Genomic DNA, 24,078 nt, shown 5'->3' with positions numbered 1-24,078 from the left:
GGGTTTCACCATACTGGCCGAGCTGGTCTCGAACTCCTGACCTTGTGATCCTCCTGCCTTGGCCTCCCAAAGTGCTGGGATTACAGGTGTGAGCCACCGTGCCTGGCCACCCTTCACATTTTTATCCCTCAATTTTCTACCATAAAAATGAATAATACTAATAATTCTCTCATAAGGTTGGGGTCCCAATCAAGGGAGCGAAAACATGAGAAGGACCAATGAACTACACAGATGGACAAGCCTGGAGGGCGTCATGCTAAGTAAAAATAGGCCAGGCTCAGACACACAAATGCTGCATAGTCTCACTCATATGTGCAACCTAAAAAGTCAAACTCACGGAAGCAGAGAACAGACTGGTTGTTACCAGGGCTGGTGGACTGAGGGTCAGGGGAAGATATTGATCAAAGGGCAAAAAATTCAGTTAGATAGGAAGAATATGTTCAACAGATCTATTGTACAATATGGTGACTGTAGTTAACAACAATGTGTTTTATAATTTAAAATTGCAAAGATAATAGATTTTAAGTGTTTTCGCCTTACACACAAAAATGAGTATGCAATTTAATGCAAATGTTTATTCGCTTAACTATTCCACAATGTATTCATGCAACAAAACATGTTGTACATTATACACATATACTTTTATATGCCAGTTAAAAACTGGCTAACAAACAATAATCTTAGCCAAGAAAAAAGGCCAGCAAAGATACTAGCACATGAGTATTCAAAAATTTGTTTTATTATTAACAAAACATGATTCCAAAAGTAGTTCAAAAATATTTTTTTGCTATGCTGTTTGCAGGGAAAATTTCTCTTTTTATCATGGATCAAATGATTTTAGATAAATGGAGTCAAATTCTCCCACCTAACCCTTATAATTTCAGGAATTTATAATTAGTATAACACTTCTTCTTAGCCTTAGTTATTAAGAGGTAGTGTAAGATAATGGTTAAGAACACGAATTTTAGAATCAGACAGATCTAGGCAAATAACCCTTCCTCCACTGTGATTTTCTACGCCTCACTCAGGCATCAAACCAAACAAATCATATAGCTGTAGTTTTGTTTTTGAATTTACTTTCTACTGATATGGGCTTGGAGGTAGTTCTAAGACAAAAAAAAAAAGTACTGATGCTTCAGAAACATTGAATTAATGGTGTTGCTTGAAAGTTAAGAAACAATAGAAAAGGAAAATAAAAGAAAAAATGTGTTAGCAGAGTAAGGAGAAGGGAAGGAAATGTACATTTAGTGCCCGCTACACACCAGGGACTACAGCAGCTTCTTCAGCAAGGATGATCTACTTAATCCTCACCATGATACACTGTTAGCTTCATTTTACAGAAGAGCATCAGAGGGGTGTTGTAACTTACTTGATGGCACACAGTAAAGTAAATAACGGAATGAGGACCAGCACAGAAGGCACTCTGACTCCAGAACAGCTGTTTTTATATACGACCACGGGCTGCCCGGGTACACCCCAGTCCTGACAGTTACAGAACTGTTCTTTACGTCCAGCTCTTGACACTACACAGAGAGAATACTGAATTTTAGCAGGTAAGAAAAAGCAATAGTTATCTTCACAAATGTTATCATCTCAAAGGAAGTAGCTGTATCGTTATGATGATTTCATCAGTTGGCTTGGGATACTAGCCTGTTTATGGAGACTAAATTGAATTTTAAAAAGGTTTCAGTGGGAGGCCGAGGCAGGTGGATCACGAGGTCAGGAGATCGAGGCCATCCTGGTTAACACAGTGAAACGCTGTCTCTCCTGAAAACACAAAAAATTACCCAGGTGTGGTGGTAGCAGGTGCCTGTAGTCCCAGCTACTTGGGAGGCTGAGGCAGGAGAATAGCGTGAACCAGGGAGGCAGAGCTTGCAGTGAGCTGAGATTACAAAAATTAAAAAGGAGAATGCAAGTTTCTAAAATCCAAAACATTTCTATAAATGAAAGAGTCAAGCTGTCAAAGTACCAAAGTGATGAATTTTTTGTGTGGTTGGGGTAAACTCCTTAATGTTAATACAGTTTTGCTGTATTATAGAAAAATGTGTGACACCATTATCTTATACAAAAGATCTGCCCATTTTATAGACACAGCGGTTCCCTTTATCCCCAGTTTTGCTTTTGAAACTTTCATTTACTCGAGATTAACTAATTGCAATCTGAAAATATTAAATGGAAATTTTCAGAAATAAACAATTCATACGTTTTAAACTGCCTGCTGTTCTATGTAGTGTGATGAAATCTCACACTGTCCAGTCCCTTTATGCCTGGAGCACGAATCCTCCCCTTTTCCAGAGGGTTCCCACTGTGGATGTTCCCTGCCCGCAAGTCACTTAGCTGTCTCAGTTACCGGATTGACTGTCCAACGTCTCCATGCTTGAGGTCACGTCATCTTTATTTTACTTAATAATGGCCCCAAAGTGAAAGAACAGTATTAATTTTTTAAATTTTCCTGAATTCACAATCCAGGAAAAAGATATTAATGTACTCAGAGAATTCGTTCAAAATGCCATTTGCAATCCCTAGTCCTATTCTCTGAACATAGTATTGCATAGGTGCTCAGGGTACTTTTGAAATGAGCCATGTCACCAAAAGAAAAGTGACATTTGCTTTGCTATATTAAAACAACTTCAGAAGCATGCAGCAGCTCCTGAATTTCTTGGGATGGAATGGAGCAAGTTTTAATATTAGCTCACACATATATTTGCACTTCATGATATTTATTACATAGCCTCGACTAATAAAAAAGTTAAAAAAAATTAGAACCAACTGAGGCTTTGTAACTTGGCTAAAAGCATGTCATTGTAAGTGGTTTGTAGAATGAACTGCTTTTAGACTGATACCCTTTAATGTTCATATTTGTTTCATAAATTTGTCACCCAAATCCCTTGGTGAAATCTCCCTAATGTACACTGAACAAATAAAAATGATTCAAGATGTAAGTAACTAACAAAATCTTCTCATTAAGAGGAATGTCACTAACTGACCAAGAATATGTCACTTCATCAGCTCTGAAATCTTTAACAGATCAGTAAAATAAATCATACCAAGTGCACGAACTGAGAGCGTGGTTTCTTAAAAAATGCATCAAGTGAATTTTATTTTCATCTACTCAGATGGGCGATGAGCACTCAATGGGAGTAAAGATTGTTTTGGAAGGTGCAGATAAATTTCAATAACAATATCTAGGTGCCTGCAGTGTTGCTGGCAGTAGCTTATCCTAAGTATCTGCTCTTATTTTTTTACAAACTAAAGATCATGTTTGGGATGAAAAGTTTTACAAAACACACCCAAGATTTATTTTTTGTGAATGAATGAATAAATGTATAAATAGGGATTTTTGTTTCATGCAGTATTTTAGAAACTTGACGCTAGTTTGTCTGAATTTCTTCCCATCTAAAAGTGAATCTATGCTCCCACTCTTTGAACCTGGAGTCTGAGACTGTTTGGACATGGAGTGCAGTAGAAGTGAGGCTGCGTTGGATTTTGTACCCAGATCTTAAGACACTGGCAGCTCTTGAACAGAACGACCAGCACGTTGGTGGCTTTTCAAGGTGTTTCAGGTTACCTCACTTTGCTAGATTACTCAGTTTCTGTCACAGACAGTCTTTATTATCATACTTTAAGTTCTAGGGTACATGTGCACAACGTGCAGGTTACATATGTATACACGTGCCATGTTGGTGTGCTGCACCCGTTAACTCATCATTTACATTAGGTATATCTCCTAATGCTATCCCCGCCCCCCTCCAGGTGTGTGATGTTCCCCACCCTGTGTCCAAGTGTTCTCATTGTTCAATTCCCACCTATGAGTGAGAACATGCAGTGTTTGGTTTTCTGTCCTTGTAATAGTTTGCTCAGAATGATGGTTTCCGGCTTCATCCATGTCCCTACAAAGGACATGAACTCATCTATTTATATGGCTGCACAGTATTCCATGGTGTATATGTGCCACATTTTCTTAATCCAGTCTATCATTGATGGACATTTGGGTTGGTTCCAAGTCTTTGCTATTGTGAATAGTCACAATAAACATACGTGTGCATGTGTCTTTATAGCAGCAGGATTTATAATCCTTTGGGTATATACCCAGTAATGGGATGGCTGGGTCAAATGGTATTTCTAGTTCTAGATTCTTGAGGAATTGCCATACTATCCTCCATAATGGTTGAATTTTTAAAGCAGAAAAGGGAACATAAACATATTTTGGAACTCTCTCCCCCAATTCTAATATACATGCCTATATGTTTTTTATATATATATATAAAAATTATAAAATCAAGTATTTGTTTCAGGTTCAGAATCAAGGTTTTTAGGTTCTACCATGGGACCATGGATATTTACAGGGGCAGAAGAGATGACAAAGGTAATAAAGTCCCTCATTGTTGGACACAACGCTGTAAGCACTGCCTTTCTCTTGAAAATAAGGAAGTCTTGGACAGAGGCCCACATGTGGAGAACCCAAAAACCAGCACCAACTTGTAGCCATGTGAAGGAGTCATCCTGGCTGTAGATCCTTCATCCACATGAGCTGCCTGCCCTTGCCAACATCCTGTGGAATGCATGTGAGCTGTCCCCACCAAGAGCTGACAAAGATGCAGATTCGGGAGCAGCATAAATTAATGCTGTTATTTTAAACATGAGTCTTGCAATCGTTTGTTTTGCAATGGTAGATTAAGAAGAATATTTATAAAACCAACAGATACACTAAGCAGTTATGTTCAAGAGAAAGGCAATGCTTACAGTTTTGTGGTCAAGAACACAGAAAATTATTACCTTCATCGTGTATTCTACCCATGTAAATATCCATGGTCCCATGCTGGAACCTGAAAACCCTGATTCTGAAGCCAAAACACAATACATGATTTGATTTATATATAAACATATGCACACACACATATACACACATATATGCACAATACCATATATATACTACTATATGTATACTATGTATAATTAATGCATATGCATATACATTAGAATTGAAAGAGAGATCTCAAAATATTGTTTTCTGCTTAAAATGTAGACTGTATATGGCATAAACTAGGTAACCTAGGCAAGTGAGGTAACCTGAAACACACTTTGAAAAGTCACCAACTTACCTAGGTGTCTACAGTAGGTCTACAAGAATCCTCCCAGTCCCTGGTTCTAGCAAATTGACTGTCTGAGGTTTTGAGCAGACACCAGAAAAATATATGGACTTCCCAAAAATAAGAGTTCTCAATACTAACATGTAGGAAGTAAAAAAAAAAAAAAAAATCTCTAGCTCTGCCTCAGAACAATTAAATTAACATCTCTCATGGGGTGGATTAATATCACTATTAAAACAAAGCTAAACAGAACAAGAAGGGCCTAATAATTATAATATGGAAAAATCTAATAATCATTAGTCTAGAATTTCTAAAATATTAAGTTTGTTCTTCTATTTTCCAAAAAAGTGAAAGCAGGGGAGGAGTAGAAAGTGCTAATTTTCCTTCCTTCTCTCTCACTTTTCTCTAAGCCTAAATGATTCCCTGTCTTAAGGTAAACAGTTGAGCAAATGGAAAAAAAGGTAAAATGAAGAAAAGTAGTAAATGCTAAAGGGAAAAACAGTGGCATCTACTAACAGGTATATATGTTTTTAAACCTGTAAATTCATCTAATGTTAAAGAATTTAAAATAAAGTACCCTGACATAACCAGAAGTTATTTTTTCCTTCCCATCAGATTGGGAACATTTAAAGGAATGGGTAATATCTAGTCTTGGTGAGGGAATGGGGAAATAGAAACTAGAACATAAGAGATTGAAACAAAGTTGTGAAACATTCATAGTGGTGATTTAGCAGCAAGTATCAAATGTAAAATCCACATTCTGTGAACTCTGCAGTTCTGCTTCTCAAAGCTCCGGCCTGTGAAAGCACTGGCACATGCACACAAAATACTCCCTTTTGCATTATATCTAAACTCTAAAAACTGGAAGAACTCAAATATCAGCCAATACCACAAGAACCAATCAACTCTGGTGTATTTCTTCTGTGGAATATTATATAGCCATTGTTAAGAATGAGATATAAGTGTATACACCTTCTATATACACAAAAAAATTAAAAATTAAGAAGCCTTAAAATAGAATGAGATAGATTCATAGGTAATGACAAACACTCATCTCCAAAACATAGAATTAGCACAAATAATACATCTAAACCAATACATACTATCTATTGTACTTACTATATATAAAACACACGCACGTGCCTTTGTGTGGGATACATACCTTTATGTACACATACATATATGTAGATGCAAATGTACATAAAATTGATTAGGAGAGCCACTCAAAATAATACAAAGTGGTTACCTCTGCATAAGGGAGAGAGATTCCAGAGAGGGATGTGAGACAAAGTGGAGAGAGGATTAAGGAGGATTGTTTATGTACTGCTGGAGTGATTTATTGTAAGATTTCTTCTCAATGAAAAGTAAAAGTCTTCAACACCAGGCTGTTGACAAAGGCTCTGTACCTGCTCATCCTCACTGGGTCTAAGAAATTTTGCCTTTGATCTTCTCAGTTTTCACAGCTAACAGTTACCTTGCCCATTCCCCTCGCCTGGGATATAATCAATCGACGGTGTTTGTGCACAGTTCCCATGTCCCAGCTTCCTCTTGGGTTTCTAGGATTATACAAATTTGACACAATTGTGACCCATTTTTCTACTGCTTTTCTAAAAATAATCAAGTTTTGTTTCATCAATTTCCTAATTTTCACTACTTTCTTATTAATGTAATTTAGTTATCACTGCCTGCACTGAGAAAGTGGTCGAATAATTCGACACAAAGTGTTTAGAATTTCAAGCTATTTACACCAGTGTTTCTATCTACCAACAGCGCATATTGTCACAGTGACATTTCCATTGTTATAATTGCTAGTCAGTAAGAGATGGAAACATTGCATCCTCCAAGATGACTTTGCCATGTGTGTAAGTCTACTTCATTTGTATTCGATGTTCTGAAAATTGTGTAGAAAACACGACTTATAGAGAACTCTGCACTGAAATTAGCTTTGGAAGCATTGTATTCCGTAAATGTGCATCATCTTGGAAGCATTTATTGAGCACCTTCTATAGGAATAAATATGTTCTAATCATTCTGATAAAGATTATGAGCAAAAAAGTGAAATCCCTGACATCAAACAAGTTTGAATTCACGGAAAGACACTGATTACTCACATCTAAGAGGCAACTCTTTAGAGACATTTAATTATTGTTACTTTGAAAAGATTCACTGGACTCTTATTATGGGTTGGGTATGACTCTGAGTCCTGAAATAAATCAGGGAATAAAACAGGAAAGAAATACCTCCCTTCCTTCATGAAGCTCATATTGTCCTGGGGGAGGCAGGCAATGAGAAACAACTAGATGATAATAATATGTAGATGATACAAGAGAAGAAAATCAGTACTATAAAAATAGAGGGAAAGAGTTGATGATTGGGAGTAGGCAAGAGAGGGAGAAGCAGTAGGCATGGGTTACAGTTTCAGAGTGGTGAGGGTCACCCTTGGCAGGAAGGTGGAGTTCTGGAACGACCTGAAGGAGCGGAGGGAGTTAGCCACGCAAATGTCACAAAAGAGATTCCAGGCTAAGGGAACAGATGAGGCAATGTCCAAGAGCAGCTGTGTTCCTGGAGTGTTTGGTGAACATTATGAAGGCCAGTGTTTTGAACTGCAGGGGTAAATTGAGATTACAGATGATGAAGTAGGTAGAAAGCAGAGGTGAGGCCACATCATGTAGGTCTTTGCAAGCCCCTGATAAACTGAATATTTTTATTCTGAGGGGGGGAGAAAATCATTTGAGCACTGGAGGGACACTGCTGAACAAGGTACTTAAAGGGATCACTGTGGATATTGTGTTAACAACAGAACATCAAGGAACAAGAGTAAAATTATGAATTCCAGTTACTCAGTTGTGGAAATATTCCAGAAAAATAAGTGATTCTGTTTGGGCCAGGGTGGTAGCAGTGGAAGTGGTCCAGACTCTGGACGTATTTTGCAGATAGATTTGACAAGATTCCCTGGGGATTGAACAAGGGGTGTGAGAGAAAGGAATCAAGGATATTGACCAGAAAAATTGGAAAGATGAAGTCGCCATTAACACAGATAAGAAGAACCAGGGGTGGAAGTGGTATAATAGGGAAGATCAAGAGTTCAATTTTGACTTGCTGAGTTTGTGCTTGCCGATTTGGCACTCAAGTGGAGAATATATAAGAGGAGCATGACGTACAAGGCTGGAATTCAGAACTGACTCTGGGTTTTTGATATGTTTGGGAATCCTTATCATGCAGATGGTATCACAGGAAATAATAATGAATAAAACCCTCAAGGAAGTAAGGATAGCTGTATTAGTTCATTCTTGTACTGCTATAAATACCTGAGACTGAGTGATATATAAGAGAAGAGGTTTAATTGGCTCATGGTCCTGCAAGCTGTACAGGAAGCATAGTGGCTTCTGCCTCTGGGGAGGCCTTGGGAAACTTACAATCGTGGGAGAAAGTGAAGGGGAAGCAGGCACATCTTACGTGGCTGGAGCAGGAGGGAGAGAGAGCGCAGGGGGAGGTGACACACTTTTAAAACAACCAGATCTCATGATCACTCACTCTCATGAGAATAGCACCAAGGGACAGTTCCTAATTCACTCACAAGAACTCCTCCCCTATGATCCAATCACCTCCCATCAGGTCCCACCTCCAAATTGTGAATACAATTTGACATGAGATTTGGGTGAGGACACAGATCCAAACCGCCTCAATAGCTATGGAAGAGAAAGATGATTTAGCATAAGCCCTGGGTACTCTAATATTGAAAAGCCAGGAAGAAGAGAAGGAACAAACAATAGACTGAGAAGCAGCAACAAGTAGAAAAGTCAAAAGAAAAGGGAACCCGGAAACCAAGCAAAGTAAGTTTTTCAGAGGGGGGAAGTGATGAACAGCTATATATTCTGTCACTTGGCTGAGTAATATAAAGACTGAAGAGTTCCTATTGCATGTAGCCACGATGAGGCCAATTGGTGCCTTCAGCAAGAGCAGTTTTGGTGTTATGGTGAAGGCATATGCCTGGCTGTAGTGAATGTCAGAGATGATGGGAAGAGTGTAAAGTACTTTTTCAGGAAGGTTTGCTAACCTGAGAGACAGAGATCTGAGGAGCTAAAGGCAAAGGGGATTAGGATGAAGGGACTGGTGTTTTTAAGATATATTTCTATGCTAATGAGAATGGTCCAGGAAAGGGAAAAAGAATGATGCCGATTGGAGAAGGTAGATGCCCTGGAGCAGCCTCTTCCACAGGCCAGGGAAGGTGGGCACTCATGCACAGTGGAGGAATTGATTCTGGATAGCAGTAGGGGCAGCTTAGCCATTAACAGAAAAGAAAGCATACAGGAGGTACCACAGCTGGAAGGGGGAGTCAAGACATGATGGAGTCTGTGGACATTCTCTTGATTACTTCATTTGTCTCAGTGTGGTAGAAATCAAGGTCATCAGTTCAGAGTAATGGTGAGAGAGAAGGTAGGAGAGGTTTAGAAAAACAGGAGTCAAGAAAGAATAGTCCAGGTTGGAAGAAAGATACATCCATGAATTAGGGAAATAGAAGAAGGTTGTCAGGCAGTATTGAAAGCTCACTTGGGGTACCTGGTTAAGAATTTAAAGTGAGACTATCAGGAGGATGTGTGTTTTACTTTGGCCGCATTGAACTGCATAAGAGAAAGCACAGGTTAAAAACAGTCATGTTTAACTAAGGTGGTAGCTAAGCCAAGAGAGCACACAGAACAGGAGAAGAAAGTTGAGGACAGAAGCCACAAATTAAGAGGCAAAACAGATACATAAGGATAAATAACCTCATACACACACATGACTCAGAAGCATTTGTGCAACAAGTTGTTGAAATTAAACTCGAACAGTAATAATCCACCTTCAAAGTGATTATTTTCACTACCAGTATACTCGGTCTCTCAAGGTTCTGTGCCTCAAAACCATATGAAGTCTCCCCTTTGCCATTCTCTTCACAGCCTATGGCACAATCTTTCCACCTCAGGCAAAGGTGATGAATGTTCATCCTTTGAACATTGATTTTCATGTTAGAAATACTGGCAGTCCTTTTAAACCAAATCTAGTGAATTAAGTGAGTGATAAAGCCCTGTAATTCTATTTGGGGTTCAAAACCAGGTGTGATCCCAAAGTAATGAGTCTTATTTCCTTGAATGACTCATAAACTGGCTCTGAAGACAATTCCAAAAGAAGAGTTACACAATTTGGAATTAGGGACAACTTAACTGAGAAAGTGCTTCTAGAAAGAATGAGTTTTAAGTTGGGCTTATGAAGGGATGGAAAGAGAACAGATTGGAAGATATGAGGAATGACCTGAACAGGTAGTGCTTACATTTCTACAGGCATTTTAACTGTAAACTTCTGATTTTATTTGCATGTATCACCATTTATCCTTAAAACAAATGAGTAAAGCAGGTAGCATACATTCACTGCATTATAAAGAACATGGAACACTCTATACTGTCAATACTTCTAATTTGTAAATGAGGAATCCAAAGTCTTCAGAGTTTTGGAAACTTGTTCAAAATCACAGAAGTAGTGAGAAAACAAAACCACTAAAAGATATGTCTCCTGGTCCTAACTAGAAGTAACTGAGAATACTCTCTCTCAAACTGGCATGGTCCTCAAAATTTGGCAGAGGAAATGAGCAGAAGAGTTTCTGTTTCTTAATTTCCTGCTGCCACTTGTGATAATGTACACAGAGAGAGAGGCAGGTGAAATATTTTCCTCCATGAAGGCTCTAGATCAATGGTTCTCAACTGGGAATAATTTTGGCCCCAAAGAGACAAATGGAGACACAACCCTGGGAGTACCGGAAAGGGTTGCTCCTGGCATCCAGTTTGCAGAGGCCAGTGATTTGCTACACATTCTACAATGCATAGGGCAGCACCTTAATAAGGAATTATTTGTCCCCAAATGTCAGTAGTGCTGAAGCTGAGATGGATATAGTTGAGAACATGAAGATATCTTATAAACATATAGTTCTTATATTTCACATATTAGAAACTAGGAAACATTCAGGGCAACTAGCCCTAGGGTTCTGGGTTTCAACAGGTATCTGAGCAGGAATACATTCGTAAATTTGTCACTGAGCATGCAAACTACCATCCATAAGTAACCCATTATGTGTAGTTATTTTCCAAGGAATAAATTTCAACTTTGGAAATCAGGTTTCCTGGATATAATAGTGTTCTTCTTTAGAACCTAAGACAGCTGGCCCAAGGTGTGAAAAATGCTGATGAAAGATGGTGTTGGTGGAGTCATCTACAGCAGACTGTGGTGAGAAAGGATAAAGGTAGGCAGACCAATTGGGAGAAAAAGTAGGTCTTCACTAAAAGCCTAAAGAGGTTTACCAAGAAGAAAGTCACTTTTGACAAAGTCAGGAGGCCCAATAAGGTGTGACTGAGTCAAGCATCTATTGGAGAGATCAAACAACATATACAATGAAATCTCAAACGTAGTGAATATAAGATTACGTACATCACTGGGCAAGCTTCTAAATTGAAATTAGGCATGTTTTTCATCAAATTGTTGTTCTATGGATGCTAAAGAATATTTTAGAGAGGAACTTAATATAATGTGGATATAAATGACTTCCAAAAGAATAATTATGGATACTGACATTTATTATTTTCAGATTTTATTTTCTATTAATTAGGAAATAAGGTTTTGCCCCTTTCTAGGTGTACGGTAGTTAATTTTCAGTTTATGAATCCTTATTACTATTGCTGTTTTTGGCTCTATATTTCATAAATAGAATGTATTTATGTATGAAACCAGCAACAAGAGAATTTGCTTCCCAAAGCCATATTTCAGAACTCACCAGATTGTGTGGCTGTTGAAAATCGATTTTCCCTCACCTCCTAGTATGAACATGCAGTTTTTATTTTCCAAGGGGAAACACCTGCAATCAATTGATGAACTGCTGTTTGTGGATCCAACTGTCACTGGGACCATGCAGTGGCAAAAGTCTCATTAACATGATAGGAATGTGCCCACAAACGTATCACTGAGATGCAGGCTGTGAACGCATATATTATTGTCTTTGCAGATTCTACTTTTTTTCAAAAAGCCTAACTTTTAGAACTAGATGTTCTGACTCTTTTGAAATAAACACCTCGATTTGATCGTATGTTAATGGCTAAGACACACTGTTATTTTCCTTCTTTGTCAGCTAACAGTAATTTTCCAATTTCTTCTCCCCAAAGAAAGAACAGAAAAATTTCACAGAATCTTACAAAAGGTATTGAGTCTGAGAGTCTACTCAGTTTAGGTACCGTGTTTGATAGTATTCTGCATTGTCACTAAGATGGTTTCTTCAAAAAAAATGAGAGAAAAGTTTTCATCTTATAACGTGATGACTCTTTGTATAACTGTACACAATTGCTGTTTTCAAAAAGCTGCATGGTGCAGCTTTATAGTAAAATATTCCCACTTCTTGGAACATGTACATACCATTCTGACACGCGAAAGCATAGAATTTTGTGTTCTAAGTGAACTAGAAATAATTCTCTTTCCCTAATTTTGGAAGAAGACATGGGACCCAAAGATTACACAAATTGCCACAGTTCACTTAATTAGTGACAGTGGTAACTTGAATCTGGGTCCTTTTTTATGCCACATAGGGACTCAAATCCCAGAATAGTTTGTCTTATTCAACGGCAAAGCTGAAGCTTCAGTTGCTTAGACACCAAAAATTCCCTAACCTGGTCAATTTGGGAAATTATGTAACTTCGCATACATCTACTTCATACATATTAAGTGTCCAATAACCTTTGAATGAACTGAAGTTTTTTACGATCTTTAAAGAATTTTTCAATGAATGTTTATTAAGCACTTCCATTTCCCTGATATTTTGCTTTACCCTCAGTATACTATGGTAAAAGCAGCAGCACTTCTACCCTTGAGAAATTTGAAGACTACTACAGAAAACACAAAATTGTGTAAACGCAAAATAATAAGATAGATGTTAAAGGAGAAGGATGTGATAGGCATAGTGAGCACAGACAGGACAGATGTTCAGTTTCATCTAGAGGGGCTGGAGATGCCTTCACAGGTGAAACAATGATGTTAATGTATTTGAATGACTTTTCTAATACATGTGGAGACTTTTTTCCAGTATACCACATTGTGTCAAGGTATGTTATGCAGGTTCCCTTAGAGTTAGGTTCCAAATACGAGATAAGAATAATGCTTTAATAGGGCAATGTGAATTTTTTTTTCTCTTTATTGTATAAATAAACAAAAATGTAAAAGAAATGAAAATGAAAATGGTTCCCTCTTTCCCATTCTCCACGTTCCTGGTAGTATTTACAGAAAAAGTCTTTCCTGCTGTCTAAGAAAACCTCACTCATTATAATTGTAGAAAAATTGGACCATCAAGCACTATTATGAAAGAACATATGGGGAAGACGCAGGAAAAAGGAAGGCAGTACCTCTGGGGTACTCTGGGATGATGAACTGTGGGGATGAGGGAACGTGGAGCAGGAGTTGGGTATAAATCTGAGAAATGTGCTTTAAAAGGAAAAGTAGTCCCCATGAGACCAATCCAGGACCACCAGTCAGAACACACGCAGCCCACAGGAGCTGAATCTTAGCATTCATCCTACGAGCTTTCCCACCATAGCTCCCAGGGACCAGGGAACTCTCACTATTCCTTGTTTTCTCAGCAAGTGAAGACTCGCCTTTGCCTTCGTGGGCTTCCAGCATCTCATCCACAATTTACCACTAGAAGTGACGCCAGTCCAGGCCCCAAGACTTTTCTCTAAGACAGTATGACTTTCTGGTGTGGATGGTTCTGCTCTCCAACTTGAACTTGAGCATCATGTACCACAAGTACCTAAGATACTGTAAACCCAAGCGAGCAGGGTGCCTTCTGTGGAGACACCATTTTTCCACACTTACACGTTCACCAAATAGAGGAGGATTGGAGGCTGGATTGAAACAGCTTGAGATGCCCTGGGGCAAGCTGGTGGTCTAAGAGTTATGGGAGAAAAACTGTATTCTCTGTTGGCTGGGAAAATGAAAATGGCTTTGATGCCTCACTGAGCCCCTCCTTTCCTTCTCCTTCTAGTAAGTGGGCTTCTCAAACCTCAGACCTGAGTGCATACATTTAAGCATGTAAAACCCTGAAATTGTCATTAGGTTGAAACTCCTCTTCCTTTCCATTCTTGCCCATGAAAATGCTTTTTCAACATGTCAGGTTCATGGCTACTGAGCAATTCACGGCATAATACAATGCATGCCCTCTTGACATTTAAAAATGTGATTTCTGAATCTTTGAAAGTGAATTGTCTAAGACCCAAATGCTGCTCTCAAAGGGAATCACTAACTTGGAAACATTTGCTGCCTTGGCAGTCACTCCTTGACCTTGCTGAGTAGTCCCTTCATTGAGAGATTAGCTCCCGGGAAAGGAGTTAGAACAGTGCTGTGTTTCTACAGTGACCCAGAATCTAAGAAAGGATATGGAATCCGGAATCTAAGATCTGGGTGCAAAAGGAGGACAGTAAGTAGCTCCCGTAACCCAAGAAAACTTGCAAGAGCAACTACGGCGCTTCTTTACTATAAGCTCAATTAAAATCTTTATGGGAAGGTGATAGGAACTAGGCTTCATGTGTTCATTCTAAGGAAATGCTTTCTGAAATGCTGGCTTTGGAGCCAAAACTGTATGGACTCAGTAACTGGCAAGTTTTCAGAATTTCTACATTTTAATCTAATTGTTTGTAAGAGGGAAATATTAATGCCTCAGGATAGCCGTGAAGAAAATTTTGTTTTTAAACATCCTTGCAACAATATGGAAGAACCTGGAGAATGTTATGCTAGGAGAAATGAACCAGACACAGAAAAATAAACACTTTATTATCTCACTTATATATGAAATCTAAACTAGTCAAACTCATAGAAGCAAAGAGTAGAATGGAGGATGCTAGGGATGAAGCAGAGGGGGAAATGAGGAGGTGATGGTTAAGGGTACAAAGTTTCAATTACGCAAGATACATAAGCTTTAGAGATCTGCTAGCCAGCATAGCTCCTATAACTCAAAATAATATAGTGTATACTTAAAATTGCTGAGACTAGATGTTATGTTAAATGTTCTTGCCATAAAAATACATTTTTATATATTTACTGTTATTTATGTGTATTTTTCATGTCTATGTATGTGTGCATATATGTCTGTGTAGATATGTGAATATGTACCTATGCATATATGTATATATGTATGTTAGCTATAGGTGTTACACTAAATACCAGATCTCCAGAATTCATTTATCTTGCATAACTGAAACTTTGCATCCGTAACCATCACTTTGCCATGGCCTGCTCTGCCTCATCTCTGGCAACCCCCATCCTACTCTCTGCTTTTGTGAGTTTAACTATTTTAGATTTCTTATATAAGTATTATGTGTCCTTATATATGTAAGTATATCTATACATATGTGTGTGTATATACATGCATGTGTATGTGTGCATATATTTATATATAATATAGTTATAACCAGCTCAATATTCAGTAAATCCCACTTTCCTCTCCTCTATTATTGCATTTGTTGGTGCCCCCAGAAATCACAAAGCCCTTTGGAAATACCAACTCCCACTGCTAACAAATGCACGACCTGAAACCAAAAACCAGTTTCGCTCCATCACTGGTTCTATTCCACGCCAGCAGGCATCCCACTGGACTGTGATTACCTGCTTATCTGCCACCCCACTAGAATGGGCCTCTTCGTAGGTGAGGGTGGCAGTTATACTATTTCTCCCACATTTCTCACCATGATCAGCACTTAGTAGGTGCTAGATATGGCTGGCTGGCTAAAGTTAATAATCAAATAACTGAGTGAGTGAATCAATCAATCAATCAAGAATAAATTACTTAGAGGGGTTCATAATCATGTTGGAGAGGTATTAAAGAATGATTCAACACACAAAATGATAAAGGACCTATGAGAGTCTATTATCTGAGAAGTGTCTAGTCAGAGATTTTCAGGTCAGCCCTTGGAAGGAGTTGAATATCTCGCAAGTTCAAACCTCCAATGCCTGCAGGGCTTAAGTAATAAAAATAACAAAAGAGAAGGTTCTGGATACAGAGGCAAAGGAGAGTGCAAGCATGCATTCCACATATTTTTAAATTGTTTGTTAATGTTGCATGTGCTTTTTGTTTTTCATTTGCTGGGCAGGCAAGTCCATTACATCCGTAGGGGCTGACTCTCAGGAGGTGACTTGCTAAAGGCCTTTTGCAATGTTAAAATAGAATTCATCTTGTTTGCAAGACAGCTAACAAAGCAAGTACCTCGATGGCTAATGTCACTCTCTACCCCTGCTCCCTAGTTTATGGCTTCATTCTTTCATTACCATAAAATCATAAATGACCATATTCAAAGCTCCAGCTGACACCATAAGATGTCAGGAGGCCGTGTCAGTGTCCTCACAGGCTACTCAACTGTACACTGTGGCCTCTCAACAGTTGACTTTGTCTGCATCCCCTATCGTCTTCCTACATGACAGCTCTGTGAAAAATACTAATTGATCTTGAGATAGCTGCAATACAGACACAAAACAGCTTGGGTTGCACCGTCACCAGGGATTCCTAGAGGAAAGGAAGAGGTAAGGTGATTAATGACACAAGCAAGGAAGGTTTTATCTCAAATGAGATGCTTATGTAAGACAATCTGGCTTTTGCAACTCTCCTTTTCTGCTTGTGTTTTATTGGAGGTCAGAAGAAAAGTGCATTTGTATGTGAAGTTTTTCCCCTTGTGCTTTCATGTGTTTTATGGCTCTGTTCTCTAGCCAAGTGTCCAAGCACAGAGGAGAGGAAAGAGCACTAGACTTGGAGTCAAAAGGTCTGTATTCAGGCCTCAGCTTTGTGAACTTGGGCAGATCAGTTGACATTTCAGAGCTTCAGTGTCTTTCTCTGAAAAATGAGCTAGCAATCTATGCCTTGCCTTTTCCCAGGCACTGCACCAATTCTGCCTACACTCCTCGTTTTGTTCTTTTAGCATTAACCTCCTCCTAAGTAAAAAGTTGAACATGTACTCAAATATAGATATATAATTTTGTTTGTCTTATACATGTTTTCTCACTTAAATATGTCACGTTTGCTAAACATAAACAAAAATGGAAACTTTTGGAAGTTAACATGAAAATAAAAGAAGTTGTGATACCTCCTTCCCACGCCCACCTTGCATGTCCCACGGGACACATGCCCCTCACTTTGGAGACAATGATCTGCCTGTGATAGATTATTTATATTTCTTTAAATGTGACTTTTTTGGAGTCTTGACACTCAAAGTACGGTTCACAGAACAGCAGCATCCGCATCACCTAAGACCTATTAGAAATGCAAAATTGCAAATCCCACCCCAGATCTGCTGAATCAGAATGATCTGCATTTTAATGCAATCTCCCCAGGTGATTAGGTATGCACTGACATGGAGCCTCTTTCCTGAAATAATTTCCTTTACTTATCAAGAATGTTTGCTCACCTTTCAAGACTCCAGGTATACGCAGTGTTAGTCTGCAAATCCTTCCTCCTGTCCCCGCACTATTCCCTTACACCCCACAAAGTTAGATTCAGTCAGTTTTGATTCCGCATACCTGTGTGTGTCCATAGTACGCTGGCAACTTAGATGCCTATTTGATGCCAGAGACATTCTTTTAATTATATTTGTCAGCCTTCTTGGTGTTCAGTAGTACTCATTAAAATAAAATTCAAGGGAGCCTGTTGTGAGAATCAAATGACACAATGTGTGGAAACGCAATCATGTATTTATTCATTCATTTAAAAAAACTTGCCTTAAGCAGCCACCAGGTGCAAGGAATATTCCCAGGCATGTGGTAAAAAAGAAGGCTGTGGCACAGTCCTACCTTTGGGACCTCAAGGTCTAATGTGTAAAAAGTCATGATTTGTATCCTCTTTCCCTGGTCATTCCTGTGACTATTGCAGCCCCAGGCATTTCGGAGAGTAACAAGCACTCTGTGGGAGTTCAGGTGTTCACCCTTGGGATGGCCTTTGGTCTGGAATGTCCAGCTACCTTTCTCAGGGAAGCCAGTCTCTGAGATTCCCTAGGACCCCAGCACAGCTCACCATGCCCCAGACTCTTTCTTCATTCTCCTTCCCTCTGGGTTCAGCTCTTTCTTCTTGGCTGAACTATTTTCAGCTGCCAAACAAAGGCAATCTTATTTATATCTTTAGTGGGGAAACCCAATAAATAAACCCAAATGGATGTTTGAGAATTTAAAAGAATGTAGTAGAGGAAAGGCAATCTCTGCAAAATGTTATTATTCTTTTCAGTTGATAGAGCCTAATTATAATGGCCTTTATATGTGGTTCAATGAAATTGCCTCCAATTACAAAAGAAAGATGCTTAAAATTAATTTGTTACCACTAAGGAGTAAAATTTTAGAGCACCTGATATCATGGCCTAAATAAAAACTTGAAGCCCAGAAAGTATGCTCTAAAAAACAGACAATGCCATATTTGGTGCACCATCTGTCATGATGGAAGAATTAGTGTCTAAATAAACACATTTAGTTAATTCCAATGGCTCAGAGCAATTGATGCACCTTGCCTGCTGCCCAAGCCTCAGCTATAAAAAGAATCTTTACTTCCTGGTTACAAATATAGGAATTAAAGTGTAGAAGAAAAAAAGAATCCTCCTGTGAACTCTCACTCCTATATTACGCAATGTAAACCTTCAGTCTATTAGTCGTCAGCTTTTATATCACCTTTAGTAGCTGCTGTCCCTGCTTGAACTGTCATACCCAGTATTCAACACAAGAGATGAGTTTTCTTTGACTTTACCTGTCATCTATAATTTTATCGCACTTTATTTTTATTTATTATTTTTGAGATGGCGTCTCACTCTGTTGCCATGCTGGAGTGCAGTGGTGCGATCTTGGTTCACTGCAACCTCCTCCTCCTGGGTTCAAGCAATTCTCCTGCCTCAGCCTCCCAAGTAGCTGGGACCACAGACGCATGCCATCATACCCAGCTAATTTTTGTATTTTTAGCAGAGACGAGATTTCATCAGGCTGGCCAAGATGGTCTCAATCTCTTGACCTCATGATCTGCCCACCTTGGCCTCCCAAAGTGCTGGGATTACAGGCATGAGCCACCATGCCCAGCCTATTTCTAAAGTATTTATTCATCAATTGAATTTTAGCCTATCACAACTGTAGTTTATTTCCTGAGTTATTTGTAAGTTGCTTAAACTAATCAGTAAAATGAAAATGATGATGTATAGTTCTATGTGAATCGCATTCTCTGGAATTGTTCAGTGTACAACCTGCACTACATGACATGGCTGCCCTGTTTTTATTGTTTCTCAATTTTACTCTCAAGCTTACAATATCAGTGTTATTGGTTTGTATCTTTTCTTTCTAATTTAAATTTGTAGACTGGTTTTATATGTGAAATATTAATCTTGGAAAAAAGACTGGTTTTTCTCATAAAATGCTTACCCACAGTAACATGAATGGTGTCACTATCATTACCATTTAAAGAGGGAAGTGGAGAATGAGGCAGAGTGGTGGGCTCATTAATTTCACTGCCGCTAACCACCAATATTCTGCTACAGCTCAGAGTGAGGCCAAAAGCCCTATCAATCTACGCTATGAACATTCAGCACAGTGAAATGGAATGCCACAAAGCAAAGAAAGGAACAGGCTGCTCTGCCACCATGTTGACCTTGAAGCAACAAAATAGAAAAGTTAATTACCATTTGGATTACCATTCTATAACGATATCTTTATTATGGTAATGATTAAATTTTAAATAGAGTTATAAACATTAAATCAGACTCTTAGCAGATTCCACTGCTTGAATTTGTAAAGATGCCCACTCCAAATGCCTTTGAGAGTAAAATGTATATAGTCATTTATTTTGGATTGGCTTATGAATATTACGCATAAAGTCTATAATATTTGAAAGTTATAATTTTAGTGCTTTTGTAAAAAACATTTTTAAAATCCTATGCCAATACTCTATTTTAATAAAATAATATATTTAATAAATATATTTTACAACTTTTAAATAAAATTAAAGGAAATATATATGGAATACATGGGCAATTATAATTATTTTAAGTAGGGAAAATATACAATCTGTTTACTATTTTCACCAAGTGGCACAGTTCTTAGGAAATAGAAACTATGATAAATTAGTGAGTAAATTAAACATTTCTATAATTTTCACCAAAGACCTAAACAAGGTGACAATAAGGCACATGTCAATGTGTTAAGCAACATTTGATGACAAAATTAGGATCCAATGAATATTGTCCCTGAAATTTTACTATTATGATTTTATAAACAAATGAAATAAACATATTCTTTGAAGCATATTCTTTGGTTAGCAGACAGATGTGCTTACATATTGTGCATTTTTGTCTTATACAGGTATCAAAATTTATACACATTCATGCACCCACAAACACACGAAATATGGGTTAAATTATGAATTTTATAATAAAAATATGATGATTTGAATCTTCTGCAAATTCGTATCTGAATGGCCTTGCACAGATTTTTAATCTCAGTTTCCTTAATTGTAAATTATGACTAATGAAATCTACCTCATGAGAGAGGGTTGAGAAGTAAATGTGTGCCTGTAGGTAAAGCTGGCAGTGCAGAAGTGCAAAACAAACCTGGCTGCTCTCTGTCTGTGGCCTTGCTTGCAGGACTGAGGTCTAGGCAACGTTACAAAGAATCCCTTTTTTCATATCAGTGGCCCACAGATTTTCAGTCCGTCTTTCCCTGTCACCCTCTTCTTTGTGTTACATCCTATAATGCTGAAGTACATCCGAGGTTCAATCTTCCCTTAGAATCATAAACTTGGGTTTTTGCTTCATAGAGTAAAATATAGCAGACCTTACAGTATTCTTTAGTCCAAACATATATATTAACCTTGTTAATTTGACAAAAAGGAAGAATACTTGTGAAGAATTTTCCATGTGGATATTTGGACCATGTCCCCAGAACTATTTTCATCTTGCAAATTCAGAACTCTATACTCATTAAACAATATTGGCACTCTCTTAATTCTGCCTGAATATACAATGGTATAAGACAGATCTTATTTAAGTTAGGTAATAAAGTAGTAAGATACTCAAAGCAAATATGTTATATGAGCTTTGAACTTCAGAAAGAGGATTTAGGGTATCTGGTGGAAGAAATTTCTAAGTGGCAAAGCATTCAAAAGGAAGCAGAGCATAAAAGTTTGGAAAATTTGCAGCCTGATGATGCAATAAAAAATAAAAACCCATTTTTGGAGGAGAAATTCAAGACGGCTGCAGAAATTTGCGTAAGTAACAAGGAGCCAAATATTAATCACCAACACAATTTGGAAAATGTCTCCAGGGCATATCAGAGACTTCACAGCAGCCCTTCCCATCACAGGCCTGGAGGCCTAGAAGGGAAAAAGGGTTTTGTGGGCCAGGCCCAAGGCCCTGCTGCTTTGTGCACCCTCAGGACGTGAGGCCCTATGTCCCAGTCATGGCTAAAAGGGGCCAACCCACAGCTCAGGTAGTTGTTTTAGATGGTGCAAGTCCCAAGTTTTGGTGTCTTCCACATGATGCTGAGCCTATGGACACACAGAAGTCAAGAACTGGGGTTTGAGAACCTCTGCCTATATTTCAGAGTATGTATGGAAATACCTGGATGTCTAGGCAGAAGTTTTCTGCAGGGGTAGAGCCCTCATGGAGAACCTCTGCTAGGGCAGTGCAGAAGGCAACTGTACAGCTGGAACCCCCCCAGAGTCCCCAGTGGGGTACTGCCTAGTAGAGCTGTGAGATAAGCACCACTCTCTAGACCCCAGAATGGTAGATTCACCTATGGCTTGCACCATGTGCCTGCAAAAGCCACAGTCAATGCCAGCCTGTGTAAGCAGCTGGGATGGGGGTGTGTACCCTAAACAGTCACAGGGGTGGAGCTGCCCAAGGCTGTGGGACCCCACCCCTTGCATCAGCGTGACCTGAATGTGAGACAGAGTCTCAAAGGAAATCATTTCAGAGCTTTAAGATTTGACTACCCCACTGGACTTGTATGGGGCCTGTAGCCCCTTCATTTTGGTCAACTTCTCCCATTTGGAATGGGTGTGTTTACCTAATGCCTGTACCCCCATTTTATCTAGGAAGTAACTAACTTGCTTTTGATTTTACAAGCTCATAGGTCTTGTTTCAGATGAGACTTTGAACTTAGACTTTTGAGATAATGCTGGAATGAGTTAAGACTTTGGGGGACTGTTAGAAGAGCATGATTGTGTTTTGAAATGTGAGGACATGAGACTTGGGAGGGGTCAAGGTGAAGTAATATGGTTTGGCTGTGTCCCTACCCAAATATCATCTTGAATTGTAACTCTCATAATCTCCATGTGTTGTGGGAGGGACCCAGTGGGAAGTCATTGAATAATGAGAGCAGTTACCCTCATGCTGTTCTTGTGATAGCAAGTTTTCACAAGATCTTTTGGTTTTATAAGGGGCTTTTCCCCCTTTGCTCAGCATGTATCCTTGCTGCTACCACGTGTAGAGGGACATATTTGCTTCCCCTTCCACCATGATGGTAAGTTTCCTGAGTCCTCCCCAGCCATGCTGATCTGTGAGTCAATTAAACCTCTTTTCTTTAAAAACTCCCCAGTCTTAGGTATGTCTTTATTAGTGACATGAGAATTGACTAATACATAAGCCTTCAGAAGTGGTAGAAATAATTTATATTGTTTACAAGTCACCCAGTCTATGGTATTTTGTTATAGCCGCCTGAACAGACTAAGGCAGAAAATTGGTACCTGGAGTAGACTGTTGTTTTCATATATACTTTAAAATGCAGAAGAGCTTTGGAACTGGGTAATGGATAGAGGCTGGAAGAATTCTGATGTTCATGCTAGAAAAATCCTACATTGCCAGGAACAGAATCCAGCTTGTGAGAACAGCAGCACAGGCTACTCCTAGCAAAGCCATGAGAGCAGGGGCACCCAGATAGTTGGGAAACCCATTCCTGCACAGCAAAGCTGCAAAGGTGAAGCCTTCACCTTAGTGTATGCAGTAGACAGGACCCCTGTGCCAGTGAAGGGAAGAGCATTGAGCCAAAGGAGATTATTCTTGAGCCTTAAGGTTTTGGGCATGCTTGGGACCAGTCACTCCATTCTTTCCTATTTGTTTCTTTTGAAATGGAAATGCCCATCCTACGTCTGTTTCACCATTGTGTTTTGGAAGCACGTAACATGACTGAGATCACGGGTTCACAGCTGGAGAGGAATTTGCCTCAGGATACCTCGAGTCTCACTCATATACGATTAACATGACATTTAGATGAGACTTCGGACTTCAGACTTTCAAGTTGACCATGGAACAAGTTAGGACTTTGGGGGCTACTGGGGTGGTATTTGGCATGCAAGTGGGACATGAATTTCAAAAGATCAGAGGTGGAATGACATGGGCTGAATATTTATGTCCCCTCAAAATTCGAAAGTTAAAATCCTAATCTCAACATAGCATGGTATTAGGAAGTATGGCCTTTGGGAGGTGACTAGATCATAAGGACAGGATCTTTATGAATGAGATTAGTGCTCTTCTAAAGAGACCTCCAAACACATCCCCGTCAGCCCTCCATCATGTGCGGATACAAAAAGAGGCCAGCCACCTATGAGAAAGCAGTCCCTTATCACACACCAAATCTGTTTGCATCCTCACTTGGACTTCAGGCTTCCAGAACTTTAAGAAATAACTTTCTATTGTTTATAAGCCACTCAGTCTATGATATTCTGTTACAGCAGCTACAATGGGCTAAGATGCTGATCTTTCCATGACCTCCTTTCTGTAACCAAACATCCTGAATGGGAGAGAGAGGGGAGAGAGAGGGGAGGGGGAGAGAAAGTGAGGAGAGAGGGAGGGGGAGAGGGAGGGAGAGAGGGAAGGAGGGAGAGAGGGAAGGAGAGAGAGGCGGGGAGAGGGGGAGGGGGGGGGGGGGGGGAGGGGGGAGAGGGAGAGGGGGGAGAGGGGGAAGGGGGAAAGCGCGAGAGAGA

The sequence above is a fragment of the Papio anubis genome, chromosome 15, assembly GCF_008728515.1.
Source record: "Papio anubis isolate 15944 chromosome 15, Panubis1.0, whole genome shotgun sequence".
In the NCBI taxonomy this organism is placed as follows: domain Eukaryota; kingdom Metazoa; phylum Chordata; class Mammalia; order Primates; family Cercopithecidae; genus Papio; species Papio anubis.
The sequence above is the reverse complement of the archived record's forward strand: the minus strand, read 5'-3'. Positions refer to the sequence as shown.